This window comes from Haemorhous mexicanus, chromosome 2, assembly GCF_027477595.1.
Source record: "Haemorhous mexicanus isolate bHaeMex1 chromosome 2, bHaeMex1.pri, whole genome shotgun sequence".
NCBI classification, from domain to species: Eukaryota; Metazoa; Chordata; class Aves; order Passeriformes; family Fringillidae; genus Haemorhous; species Haemorhous mexicanus.
In genome coordinates, this window is record NC_082342.1 from 101,532,604 (window position 1) to 101,545,524 (window position 12,921).

Genomic DNA, 12,921 nt, shown 5'->3' on the forward strand with positions numbered 1-12,921 from the left:
AAGTACAGTGCAGCAATTTCTTGTTCTGATTAATCCCGCTATATTGGTATGTTGCTCTTTGAATCCAGAGGCCATGCCTTGCAGTGAAATTCAGGTGGATTTCTTAACTTTTTTTCTGAAATACTGCAGTGCAGAAATACTGAGATTTTGTAAAAAATCTTAAGCTCCTTCAATGCCATTCAGATCAATCAATCCTAACCTCTATATGGCCCTATTTTGACAGTTTGTGAAGTGGAGCTAGACTCCTTCATTAGCCTCTCAGCTAAGTGTGCAACACCTGAGTGTTAGCCAGTCCTCCCAGTACAGAGCACTCTTAATGCATAATCTGGGAAATATTCAGAGAGAAAATGGGCCTTGCTCTCAAATCATTCCAAAAATCTTCCCTTGCATCATAAACCCCCTGGATTCCACCTCAGGCTGCTGCAATTTAGAGGCTGCTTCAAGGATTCAGGGGAGAACAGTAATTGATTACTGTTTTCTTCTTTTGTTTTATTTTCCTTTTGTCCCTCCCTTGGGTTATGCAAAGCCAAAATTTATAACAGAATCTGGATTAAACTGCTCTGGAAAACATCCAGTTCACAAAGTGCAATAGCTATGAAAAACCATCATATAATTAATAGCCAGAAATAGCTATGTTATATATTTATTTTGAAATAGCAGCAGCAAGTTACATAAATGTTTCCTTACATGATTAATATATTATTCTATTATGTAATGAATATCCATGCTCACACTCCAGGAGTAAATATCCTTACAGTAACCTCTAAAAGTGGTTATAGTGCATAGTAATATCATTTGAGCATGTTTAAATCCTCAAGCTAAGGAAATATCCTGAAATGTTACCACACTCAATTCTATGTTTGTAATTCTAGAATGATTTATTGCAGTTAAAATACTGGGTTTTATCTGATGATTATAGTGAACAGGGATTGTGATACTGCTCAAAGTATCTGAAGTCCTGCCAACATCTGTGTGGTTTTTTGCAACCACCTGAATATCACTGTCATGGTAGCAAAATTGACTTCCAGCCTCACTAGTTTGTCTTGACCAGTGAGCACACCTTTAGAATTTGGCACACAGCTTTTGCTTAGATTTTGCAGAATAAACACTTGACAGCAACTTTAAGTGGAAGGGGATTTTCTCACTTCTACAGTTAATTTGCCTGCTGAAGGTAAGCTTCTTATTTAATATTCAGTGATGTGTATTTTTTAAGAAATTCAGTCAGCCTCTAGTCCACCAAAATCTTACAGAATGCACACTTAGAAAGGGGGGGAGGGTATTGTCACTGGCCTGGAAGCTTATTTTAGATGGTAGTTCAAAGCATTTACATCAAAGCCCTAACTTTTTTTGCCATTTGACATTGTGGAGGTGAGTTTGGCAGACACAACATCTTCAATTCAAAGCTAAAGGCAAATGGATATATCTCTAGGCTTGTTCCATTCATGTTTTCATTAGTTCCAAAAAAAAAAATCTATTGCTTTATGCTAACTTTATACTATAGATGATAGAATCACTTCAGAAGAAGTAAGAATTCTTTAAATCATCCACAGAACTATCTTAAATAAGACATAGAAAAATTTTGTGGTCCCCATTTTTCTACTAAAAAGCTCTTCAGATTTTTCTTTCTCTTTTAGAAGGAGAGCCATGCCCTCACTGGTAGAAAATAGTTTGCTCAGCAAACTGACTTCTACTATTATGCTCAGCAATGCTGATGGTACTAATTCTCCAGGAGAAAACTGAGTGGGGATGAGGTGAGTTAAAAAAGAAAAATATTTTAGCATTTCTATGGCTGTAGAGTACAGTGATCTTTTTTTTTGATCATTATATAACTTCTATTTTTGAACCAGACACACCTGCAGGAACCCATATGGCCTCCATTAACAGTACTAAACTGTCAGTGTCTCTGCTGGCTTCTCAGCTATGTGTGAGAAAGGACAGCAAAAAGAAGGGTGTATTTGTTGATGGGGTTTGTTTATGTGGGAGCTGCAGTGACAAATATAAAGGAATTAAGAAAATAAGAAAAAAACAGCAAGGAAAATAAGCTATATAGAAACAGATATTTGAACATTCAGGGTAGCAATCTTAATTTCTTCAGGAGAAAGGGAAAATCACAGATTTAGACAGCCTTATTTTCACATGTTTCTCATCAACATTCACAGAATAGATCCTAACCATACCAAACTATGGTTCTGGTAGGGAGGTGGCTGTTCAAGAAGTAAGGAAAAAGGGAAAGAAAGTAAATAAGGAAAAACCCTCTCCTGGGTTACCTTTAGCTTAAAAACCTTTAGCATTTGGGGTCCCAGATGATGTGGGTGTCAGCTATGGAGAATCATGCGGCATGAAACCAACTTTTCAGAAAAAACCCTCTTCCAAAACCCTAGCAGAGCTGGGAAACCTCCTTATCCAACCTGTAAACAGAGCTGCCGTGCAATATTTGTTGGGGCAGCAGTCCCTCCAGCTGGAATGGAATACATATGCAGTCACTTCAAAATGCATGGAATACTGATGTGGTATTTACTTTTTGTGCTAATACTGCAATTTGCAAGTGCAGTAGTCTGAGGTACCTGGAGTCATCTGTGGTTGCAGAAATTTTGTTCACTGGGTTTCCCAAAGCTTGGTGTATGCATGTGTAATGAATCAATGAGTTTAACCTACTCAATTATTTATCTCCCTACAAAAGGTAGACACCCAGACAAATACTCTTCCTTCAGCTTGAATGGATAGACCACAGCAAAGGCAAATTTTTTGGTCATTTCATAAGCATTAAATGATCACTGGGGTTTCTCAAGTTCCAAGGCCATCTTTGCCTTTACTAAAGGCTGCTCTGTTTCACATGTACACAAATTCTCAAAGGATGAAAACTCTGCTCGTGCTTCTGGCAAAAAGGAAAAGCTTGTCTGTTTGTGGTGGTATAAAAGCTTAGGCCAGAGGTTTTAAGCACACAGGACAATACTCTCAGTAGTATTGTTAACCACAGAAAGTTACAACAACAAAGAAGAAACAACTCAGTGGGGTAATGTAAACACATGCGGGGAAGAAAGAGATGCTTTTAAGAAATGAAGGAAGTTAGTGTTTTGGGTTAATGATAATTTTCTGTAAATTCTTGGGAGGTCTAACTGTATTCTGAGGTCTTTGGTTTCTCATGATTGCAAAGCTTCTGAATCCCTGCTCATACACACAAAAAAAGCTGGTGGCATGCACTGTATAGTTGTGCAAAGAAGTGAAACTCTCTGTAGGAATAGCTCACAGTTTTCTCTGCATTCCAGTGAAGCCAGCATTGGAATGCCACTGAGGTTCTGGCATCTGTGTTTTTAGTAGGTGGTTGGATGGAAAAAAAGCCTTTTGGAAGGTTCTACCCAGGAGACAGCTGTAGCAACACAGGGATTATCACTGTCAGCGTTGCATATTTGCCTCACCCCACCCATGCATGTGTGTTAACTAATGGAGTAATTAATTATTTTTTTAAGAGGTACTCATTGCTTGGTTGGTTTCATAATCAAAGATCTGAAAAGCAGAATTTTTTATATGGTAGGGTTTAGATTATCTGCCTTTATGCCTGTGTTTAGTGCTCTCCCTTCTCAATATCCTATTAATCCACCGCTGTTTGAATCCCTCACCTCCTCTGCCCTGCTTTTGGTGCTGCTCTCCTCCCATCTTTCACCACCCTTTGTTTGTTACAAATAAAACATGATCACAGTTACACACCTGCTGTTCTCATTTCAGAATAACATCAGAATACTCCTTTCCCAGCAATGTGAAACAGACAACAGTCAGAGCTTTTTGTTGCATTTTTCTCCTTTTTTTTTGCTCATCTTTTTGAATATTTGACAGTACATGAAAAGCAGTCTTTTAATTTTACATTACCACTGTTTTGAACAAGCTAGGTTTCTATTTCTTTGAAGATAAGAACAAAAAATCTATTCTTTGTGTGCATCTTTGCTATTCTGCTCTATAACAACAATATTGACTCTTCTCATTAGATCATCTACCTTGAGATCAGGGCAATAAAGATGCTTAATTTGCCTCTCACCTTGCCTTGACATTTATTTTAAAATATGGGATGTTCTATGGGAGAAGCACATATACCATCAACACCTCCCTTCATTTCAGATTCTCCAAAATGCATGTCCCTGCTCAGGCTGCCTTTACCTCTCTTTTCAGTAAGTTATTTCAGAATTACTTCCTCTATTTAATTCCTAACTACTGGAAGTTGATACTTTCTTTGCTTTTAGTTTTGTTTGCTCAGCTCTACTGTAATTCCTTGAATATACTCCATGACCATCCCCCTCACCTTGTTTGCACAGTTAACAGTGCCAACTCTCTATTTATTGCCCTTTCTTCAACCCATTTTTCCAGCTGTTGCCATGTGTTTGCTGTTGCTGTCTGACTGCTGCAATTACATCTCACCTAAAAAACTCTCTGTGCTCACCTAAATTGTAGATGGAGAGTTCTTTTTATTGGTTTATTTATGAGTTTATTTACTGTCAAAGAAAAAGGAAAAATTACCTGATTACTTGCTCTTAGTGTCCATTTAGCAAGGTGGGAGAGGTAAATTAGTCTTGGGTAGAAATACAGAATCAAGTATGTTGGTGGTGCTGAACATCTTTTCTGTATGTATTCATTAACTTTCACAGAGATACATATTTAAGTGTAAAAACCATAAAAGATTTTCACAGTTCCTTACTTTGCTTTGAATTAGGCTTTCATGTTATCAGCTATCATGTTATCAGTATCTGAGTCAGAAGTTAATCTGGTGCAGCTTTGGGGTAACTGCATAATGCTAAGATTACAGGGAATGCTATTACCATTTGCATGCCACTCACATCAATTAAATAAATGAAGCCAATGAAACAACAAGCTAAGTAAAATGTTATAGTCACAGCAGATTTTAGTCACGATTACATACATAAAAATCTGAAATACCACTGCTTGGACGCTGAAATCATCTGAATGCCTTTGAATTTGTATTGGTAAAACTCAGGTTGGGAATTAATTAATTCTCCATGCAAGGAGAATTATATCATATCTTAACAAAGATGAGTGCTGTTTAAAATAATTATATATATATATATATATATATATATATATATATATATATATATAATGTATTATGTATTATATATTATATATTATACCATAAGAATTGTGTTTATTATAATTTGTGAACGGAAATTAATTATATTGTGCATTTGGCAAATGTATTAGAATATAAGATGGTTAAATATGTGATAACTTTGACACCACATACTAGAATTATTAGATTCTAAAATATTTTTGAATATGCAGCTTCAATATGGAGAATATTTTCTATTATTGATATTGTAATGTTAAATATGTACAAATTCATTTGAAAAATTAAAACTCTATATGATCACACTTTTACTCTCTCTCTCTCTCTCTCTCTCTCTCTCTCTCTCTCTATATATATGTATATGTAATAAATATACATATCCTCAATTCCAATATTGTATGTTTTCATCTTTCCTGAAAAGTTTAACTTTTTCTTTTTAAATTAAAATTCTGGTGTAACCTACTTTCCTACCCAGGGAAGAGTTTATGCCAAGAATCTGTAATGTGAAAATAATTCAGACCTGTAAAAACATAGATAAGAAGTCTTTTCCATCATGTATCCATTGACTATAAAGAAATATTGGGAAATTCTGAATTTTTTTTCATTTAACCATTTGTCATCAAATTTCACTCTTTTTTTGTCCTGTGACCTAAGTTGTTTGTTTGCTGTAATGAAGCTGAGCCATCCTGGGACACTGAGAGGACTGAAATGGAAGAACATGATGTAGTTGAAGAGTCTTATTTAATAAACCTTTATTAACCTCCTTCATGTTCCTTCTCATTATGTTGATTCCAGTCTTAGGAAAGATTTAGAGCTATATTCAGAGAAACTGCCTGCTGTGGAAAGGTTTGGCTTGTGAGGAATGTGGTGGTATGCCAGCTCTTTCAGCATGGAAAGAGAAAAATTAAGAATACTTACCAATTAAGGTAATGTAATTCAGCAAACCAGAGCCAACTGCAAAATAATCCTGCTAAGAGTGAAATAATCTAACAGCAACATAGGAGTGCAATCTTAGCAAGGATTTGTGAGAATCAGTTCCTATAAAGCAACTTTACAATAAAATTAATTTGTGGCTGAAGACTTTCACCAAGGAAAGGAATACCTGGGAGAAAAAGAACTGCCTCACTCTTTATGGTGTGGCCAGATAGCATAAACCAGTAGAGACTAAATAAAACATTATTAAAGTCTCTACTGAGCAAGAGGACAATGGAGTCTTGCAAAAGTACACTTTAATTGGTAGCACCTTAGAGTCAAAATAGCCATGTTGATTTACAGTAGCTGAGAGGGTAGAGTTTTATCTTCAAAGAACTCCAGTTCAAGGAGCTTTGAATTATATAGGACTGAAGTAATATTATTTCCCTCAAGACAGTTTCTTAGTATAGGGACGCTGCTACAGGGCGAATTTATTGATTGCATCTTTGATGCTACTGGCTAAAAGGAAATGGCACTGTATTTTCTCATTGTAAGCTCAATTTTAAGGATTTCAACATCAGTGCTCTTGCCTTTTGGAATGAAAGATGAACTTGTTAACTTGCTCTTGACCTTGAGGGATAACTGTCATAAAAAACATTGTTCCCCGTACATAGATTAATATTTCTCTTGCCTTTCTGATTTCTAATGAGAATACAAACTCTTTCCCAATTGGGTCATGGCAGGAAGGATGTTTCCTTTTCTACCTTCAGCATTCAGTTCAGCTTTAGTTTTAGATGTTTAACCCAGGTATGCTTGCATTCCTCTTTGGCTGGACCCAGTCTGTGAGAAACTCAGATATAAAACACAGTTCTGTCTTAAAAACATTCCTGTAGGTGACAGTGAATATTATGAGCATTATCGAAGGAAAAAAATGTGTCTACACAGACTCTGTGAAGCTCTAGTAGCTGTGAGGAGATTAATAATATCCCTGGCATCCCAAATATTGGACTTCCACATCAAGCAGCAGAACTGAATGGGTTGAAAATATCTGTGACATGATGCAAAAGTTAAATCAGGGCTCAGAGCAAAATTTTGCTGACTAGCCACATGTCTATTAATATTCTGAATAAACATTACTCCTCTTGTTTTTTACTTTCGTGTTTCAAACACAGCTCTAATCAAGATCTTCAAACATGCCATGTTCTCTCTGTATTGATTTTTCTAACTGTTGCTTGTTCAGAAAAAAAAACAGCTTGGGATTGTACATTTGCTTCATACATATATCATTTTGTGAGAACATGTACTTCTTTCTCCTCCTGAATGCATACAAATGGGGAGGACACCAGCTGTACTGTAACCATAATAGTAGGATTGGTGAAGAAATTTGGAAGAGGAATCAGCTAGCAGAAGAGAGAAAAGATGACCAGAAGGGAATAATTTATCATGTACTATAGATTGCTTGTCCTAGCAGCAGGCTTTAATTACCTTATTACAGTAATTAAATTAGGATCTTTTTTTTTTAATATCCAATAAAGTAAAAAATTCTAGAGTACAGCGTGAATACTTTTCTTTTGAAATTCCCTGTCTTCACTTATTTTCTACTACAGAAACACCTAAGAGCTTGCAAATATATTTATTGATTTATAGGATTTGAGGTAAAAATAAACCTCTAGTCAGACATATTTATTACCTAAATAATACCCAAGAAATTGCTGTTATCTATATTTCAGTGGGGCAAAAATCAGGAAACAGTGAAATTCAGTGATTTATTTGCCAAAATTTATAAAGCAACTTTGATGATTTGAATGAAGCCCAAATTCCTCTGTCTCTAGCCCTCAGAAAGAGGTTAGCTTTGCCTGCTGACAGGGCCATTGTCTGGCAGCACTTGTGGTTCAATCCCCTGCAGCAGGGCTGAGCTGGACTGCAGTGCTTTGGCCACATCCATTGCTGCAGTGTTCCCTAAGGGACACAGCACTGCACAGCCAGGTGCTCGCTGCTTTTTCATACAATAAACAGCACTAAGGCAAAGGTCATACACTGACCTGACAGAAATTAGTTGCACAAAGGTGGTGAAGCATGGAGAATTATCTAGCAATAGTGGAAACTCCTAGTCAGTACTGACCTTTCCTCAAGTGGCAACATTTCTAGGTGATGAATAACAGCAAATGTACAGTGCATATACACATCACCAAATCTTTGACTTTCTACATGGCTTTTGTCTATTTAACCAATCCTCTTTCCTCTTCCACTGTATTTTTCTATTAAAAGACACAAACTGAAAACAGTATAACTTTTTTCCCAAAGCTTTACTTAATTTACAAGACATTTTTAAACATTTTTTACATAAAGCAAATAATAATATATGAATTCCTGCAACATAACCTTTACTTTCTGAGATGATAAACAGTTTCTAAAATACATCTGGTATCTTTCATCTCTCCATCATAACTTTGCTTCAAAACCAGGGAAAATATACCATGACCAGCTTAGATAACATTTCTGTAAAAGTATGGTAAAACTGAAAGTTGACTAAGGCTAGGATTTATTAATTTATTAATAGGATTACTCATGGACATAAGAAACATGCCTAGATATCTATATATGTAAAAATTATCTTTCCATGTAATGAAAAACACCAAAGAAGCTTTTAAGTCTTGTACTCTGGCACATCTGTTACACCAGTGCAATAATGATGCAGACAAAATTCAGTTTCAACAAAAGCTACCATACATAGGAGAGGCTCTTCTCAAGATCTCCATTACATACTATGAAGCAATTTTACATAAATACTCTATATTCATTTAAGTCAAAGGAACTGCTCATAAAAGTAATGTCAACCTATGACCCCTCTCTATTTTAACAGCAGTCCTCTTAAAAATAAGACCCTATATAAAAGCAATGAGAAACAATCTTGCACTAGTAACAGTATTGTTAGAATTATATTCACTGCTTCACCTATTTTCTGAGAAGTATAATAGTGTATCTAGAGCTAGGAATTCAAATTCTAAACAAAAAAAATTCATGTTGGAAGTCAGTAATTTTTGATTTAGCAGTAAGAGCTTCTTTGTTTCAAATAGTAACAAATATTGAAAAATTCAGGAGAATAATTTATTTTATTCCTTAAAGAAGGGCTAATTCTGCAGTTACCTACTTTAGTAATATATGAATTACACTTTTTTCCTCTGCATTTTATATTCATTCTAAAAATCTCAATTTTCAGAGTTTGTTTGACATTGCATTCCTGTCCTGCCCATGTTAATATGAATATAAAGTTATCTATCATCATTTTGCATTAAATAATTGTAATCACTTCAAATTTGGCAAATTGTGTTCTCCATCCTGCCATTTTCCCTTCAAGTCCTTTGGGAACCAATGAGAATAACTTCGCAGTTTCTTGAAGAATGCACTAAACCATTGCAGAAAAGATATGAAGGCATTTAGGAGAAGAACTAGGAAAGCTATTTTCATGCAGGGTGTTAACATGCTTTCCCATTTGTTTCTAAGTGAAGTAGACACAGTGCTTTGCTTGGATACTGGACTGAGAAATGGTGCTCCACTGGCCGGGAGCGCCAGGTGCAATAGGTCATGGTGAAACTCAGGCTTCAGCTGGGAACTGGAACAGGTCTGGGAATGCTCTTCAAGGACACTCACTTTGAACAGTGAGACAGATTCCTAAACATTGAAACATGCAGCACAATGACTGAATGAAGAACAATGTGTCAAGGATGGCACACAGAAAGTGCATGTGTAGCAATCACATAAAGTGTGTGCAACTGATAGCTTTGCTGCTTTACACTGAAAACCAAAACTGAATGTAAAATGAAAGTCACTGCTATAAGGTTAAACAAAAAATAGACATGATTAATGCAATAAAAGCATTTTCATCCTTTTGGAATGACAACACACAGCATGTTTATTAGGGAAACAGCCTGGCAAACGAAATTAGCTCGAAATATCTGATCACACTTCTTGTGGACTTTCTCGCTGTCCATTTCACTTGTGCTGCATCTACCCAGATATCCACCTCTCCTGAAAAAAAGTCTTTCAGCAATGAAGTAGGAGCCTAGTCCTCATTTAATGCTGGCTGAGACTTTCTAGCATTCCTTTCAACATTTACATTTCTGGAAAAAAAATCGAATTAATAAAAATGGCTGTGGTTTATTTCAGTGTCTCTTAAGCCCTGGAAATCACATAGAATCTCTTCAAGGCAGGTTCCCTAGTACTGTATTTTCTCCACTAATATAAAATATCTTCCAAATTCTTTGAGTCCATTAGATACTCATCATCCTGCTTCTGCATTGTCTTTGCTGCAACACATGTCAAACACCCAAGAAATTTTTAATCATCCAAATGTCATTTACAGCAAAATGTGGCCCATGTAATAAAGCCTCTGCTTCCTCCTAGTTAATCCCTACACTATCAAATATATTTGTTAACCAACCCATCATTCTCTTTTTTGTCCCTTCTCTGACCTTAAGGTAAATGCTTCTTTTTTTGCCAATATTTAGAATTTTTTTAAGGGCAGAATAGTTCTTACCAATCTGGTGAGTTTTGTGAACCTGTCTCAATAAATCAATAAATTAGAGAGAGAGGTGCATCTCTTCTTTGTATCATAGGGTTTATGGAACATTACTCCATGGTCAAGGCAGCTGACATTCTGCTGGCAGCACCATCTGTTCACAGACATATTTATTTCCATGTCACATCTGTCCCTAAGACTTGACCTTTGATCAGCAGAATTAACAAAAAAGCCACCTGAGCTCTTGACCCCTTCACCTCTCCATTCCAAATCCTCACAGTAGCTCCTAATCTGTGTAAACCCATTCCCAGCAGTGTTATAAACACCTACATGGAACACAAGCAAGGAGGAGTGTCCAGAGGGTTGGAGAAGTCTTGGCAATATTTCAGCATCACCAAGGATTTGGGTTCCTCAGAGGGAACATGTCTCCTACAATGTCAAGCCACATCAACAGATGGGTCACATCATCACCACTGCCACTGGCAAATCTTATAATCTCACAACAAAAGTGGTATTAATTGGTGCTCCTCATTCAACCTAATCCTTTACATTCTTAACTTCATGAGAATTTCACATTCTTCTCTTCCAACCTCTCTCCATTTCTCTCACTCTTTTAAAATTATAACTTTTCTATTTACAGGGGGAAAAAGCTCAAAAAACATAAATATTGACTTTCAATAAACCAAAAGGTAAATTAAACTGGAAAAAAAATTTAAAAAGCAGAACAAAATGTAACCTCGTGTTTTCTCTCTTTAGAAGTCTAGTGCTATTTAAAGCATATATGAGTTTGGTAATTCCAGTGATTATTTCACTAATGACAAATAAAAGTACTGTAGAATAAAAGGATCCAAACTCACCTATCCTTAGGGCTAAGAGGTTGAAGAGAAAATAAAGGTCTTTAGTTATGATCTTTTGCTTTAGAAAAACCTCTGGTTGAATTCCTGAAATATTTCCTGAAATAGACTCTTTTAAAAAGTCCAAGTGTACAGTGAAATGAACTATACACATGGAGAGCAGTCCATAGACAGTGCCATCCTTCAGAAACATTTTAAGGGAAACCTACTATAACATCAGGTCAATCTTTTTGTGACCTACTGATTAGTTGCTGTGAAGATGTTTCTTTCTTCAATTCTAACATAAAAAATTTGTTGATGTAAAAACAAGAAATTGAAAATTTTGTGACTGAGGTATACATGACAGCATATTTTTAATTGGAATTTTAAAAAACATCTTGCAGCTACTAATTGTACTTTGTCTTAAATGAGTAATGAGAAGCATGACTGTCTAATCCAGGCAAAGTTCAAGATATCCAATGAAAAAATAGGGGAACAGCAGTCAACAAAAAAAATGCAAGCTCCCTGAAGAAACAAGAAACCCCTAAAAATGCTTTTTAAAAGAGAGGACTTCCCATGGCAGAATTATGGCTCTTAGGGGCAAGGCAGAACACAGCAGAGAGGACAGAGGCTCAGACAACAGAAGCTGTCAACATCCAGGATGTGCAAAGTCAGAAGGATTGTCTCTCAAAAAGAAAGAATTAGAAAAATCACCAAATAAAGGGTAAGTGGTTCACAGAAGCAAGGATCTGTTTCCAAAGTCAACAACGATAAGCAGGTTTCGTTTGTTGGTTTCAAATCTGGCAGTGTTAGTATTAAATTTAAAATGGATTTAAGGGCAGAGGTGACTGTGATTTGTAAAGAGACTTCACAAGAGATGATGCCTGGAACCAGATGGAGTGGTTACAGGCAGTGCTCAGCAGCCCTGGGGACACAGGAGTTGCCTGGCTCAGTGCAAAGTCTGCCTGAGCAGCACAGGGAAGGCTTGTGCCTTCAACAAACCCAGCACTAACAGGATTCCAGACACTGAACCCTTAACTAAATCACAGTCACTGAGGAGATTAAAAGCAATTGGAAGAAGCTTGGCCTAAATCTGGAAATAATGGCCTAAAATCATGAACCAAGGGACCTTTTTTCATGCCTTTTGCTTACGCATTTTTGCCATCCTTTCTGCTCATCTGGCTGAAGAACATGAAAACACCAAAGCAGCAGTCATTACTAAACAGACAGTGTAGTGGGCCTCTCAGAGGCAACCAGTAAATTCTCTAGAAATACAGCTGATCAAGTTCTCATTTCTCAAGATTGGAGAGATAACTAATGTCTGACAAAAGAAAAATATGTTGAGAAGTTGCAGGTTTCATTTTCTTTTAGCTTTGCATTCCCAGGGACAGTGTGCAAAGGGTTTAATCACAAACATACTGAAAATAAAAGAATGAATAAGCTTTTGCTTTAAAAGAACATTTTTCATTTTCTTTGTAATGACAGGTTCATAACACAATGGAAGTTGTTTATGCCACTTTTTTTCTTCATACAATTTCCTTGATATTTAAGATGTCACTGCTTGCCTTACTGTTGTTTCAAAAGTA